Source organism: Mandrillus leucophaeus, unplaced genomic scaffold, assembly GCF_000951045.1.
Source record: "Mandrillus leucophaeus isolate KB7577 unplaced genomic scaffold, Mleu.le_1.0 Scaffold719, whole genome shotgun sequence".
Classification (NCBI taxonomy): domain Eukaryota; kingdom Metazoa; phylum Chordata; class Mammalia; order Primates; family Cercopithecidae; genus Mandrillus; species Mandrillus leucophaeus.
In genome coordinates this window covers 564,570-566,718 of record NW_012107797.1, presented here as the reverse complement: position 1 = coordinate 566,718, position 2,149 = coordinate 564,570, and the positions used below count along the sequence as shown (strand labels likewise).

General features: G+C 55.1%; 1 pseudogene; it reads left to right on the top strand.

Annotated features, from left to right (window-relative positions):
* Nucleotides 1-210: 210 nt before the first annotated feature.
* LOC105528497 overlaps nucleotides 211-2,149 on the top strand; it is a 10,652-nt pseudogene continuing 8,713 nt past the window's right edge.

Sequence of the window (2,149 nt, the reverse complement as noted above, 5' to 3'; positions counted from 1 at the left end):
CACACAAAGGCCCAGCATGTGGGCAGTACTGAGCTTGCTTCCTTCTGGTGCATCCGATGCCGGTGAGCAAGAAGGCAAGGTGCAGTGTGCAGCCCCTTGGTGGGATCCCGAACTGCTGCAGGGGAAGCAGCAGGAGCAGAGAGATGAGTGGCCCAACCACCTGCACAGAGCCCCTTCCCTCCCCATTCCCTCTCATCCCAGCCCTGGGGCATGCTTGGAGGTTGGCAGAGCCTTGCACGAACTGACTCTGGAGATTCTCAGAAGGAAAAGCAGGAGAGGGAGTTTCCAGAGATTGGCAGGGAACCGCCAGGGGAGATCCCTGTGATTGAAGCCTCCTTAGCAACATTGGAATCTCCTCTGATCACAGGATGCCAAAAGGGTACAAGGCAAGAGAGGCAAAAGGTAAAGTAACAAAGGCCTCTCCCGGCTTCTTGCTGCCTGCCCCAGGCACATACCACATCTCCTGTATCAAAGCCAGGGTCTGGGTGTCACTGGTCCACTTTACACAGGAATCAACTGAGGCTCACTGGGCGAGGCTGCTTGACCCCCACCACTCCACTAGTCAGTGGCAGGGCCATGCTTTAGACCCCGGACTGCCTGGCTCCCCACAGCAGCTGCCACCTCTGCATGGACACCACCCCAGCCTGGCGCTGGGTGCAGTCGTGTGGGGGAAGCTGGAGCCTGGGCACGTTGGGCTCTTGCATGGCTCCCGGAGCAGCTGACCTCATCCCATCTGGGTGTGTGGGGAAGGCAACAGGTGTGGTGCTGGGAGGGACCGGAGCCCGTGTTCAACATGTCTGGAGAAATCAGTGACAACAGAAACGGCACACAATTTCCATATGGAGAGCAAAGTCACAGAGGGGTTTCTCCGGGAAAGTCAGGTGGATGGCATCGATTGCTCAAGGAGGATTTAGCAATAACACGGAGGGAAGCCTACAGGCTGGCATCAGGAGCACGCTCGACCAGCACTAGAAGCGCACCCAGGCGGCAGGAGCCACAGCCGCCTCCAGGTGTCCGTGATGCCCCTTCAGTGGGCGCCGCAGCTCTGGCTGCACATTAGGGGAAGTTACAAAGCGAGCGCATGGGCTTGGACGCCATTCCCTGGTTCTGCCTTAATTGCTCTGGGGAGACCCAAGCAGGGGCATGTTTTTGAGTTTCAGGACTCTACTGTGTAGCTATGACAGAGAATCTTTCTCTGTGGGCTCATGATGCCCACCCAGGTCTGCTCGCCACCCCGTCACATGAAGCCTTCTTCCTCAGGGATGGCAGTAGGCCGACCAGGGGCCATGTGAGCTCGAGCAGGCCGATCCTCACCTGGGTCTAGAGAGGCCATCTGGCCAGGTGACCTGTGAGGCTCCTCCCTGGGGCAAAACCTTTGTTAAGGGTGGGCTGGAGAGGACGAGAAGGAATGTGGGACCCACTCACTTCCCAGCCCTGAAGGACTGGAGGCTGGTGTCTCAGCCAGCTCAGGCTGCCATAGCAAAATACCACAGAATGGGAGGCTTAAGCAACAGCTTAATTTTTCTCACAGCTCTGGAAGCTGGAAGCCCAAAATCAAGGCATCAGCAGGGTTGGTTTCTCTGAGACCATCCTGGGCTTGCAGACAGCCACCCTCTCTCCATGTCCACATGTGATCCTTCCTCTGTGCCTGTCTGTGTCCTAATCTCTTTTTCTTGTAAGGACACCAGTCAGATCATGTTAGGGCCTCTAACGACCCCATTTAAACCTAACTGTCTCTTTAAAGGCCCTGTCTCCAAATACAGTCACATTCTGAGGAATTGGGGGTTCAGGGCCTCAGTGCATGAGTTTGGGAGAAACACAATTCAGCCCCTAACAGCTGTGCTGGAGGCCTGATGAGACAGCCCTGCCTAACCTAACATCAGCACAGAACACACACCTGCATGCTCACACTCACACACACTCACACACACACAATCACACATTCACACACACTCTCTCACACACATTCACACTCATACATACGTTGACACACACTCACACACTTACCCACTCACACACTCTCTCACACACACACTATCTCTCATACACATTCACACACACTCACACACATTCACACACACACCCACTCACACACTCACACACTCTCTCACACACATTCACACTCACACATATATTGACACACACACAC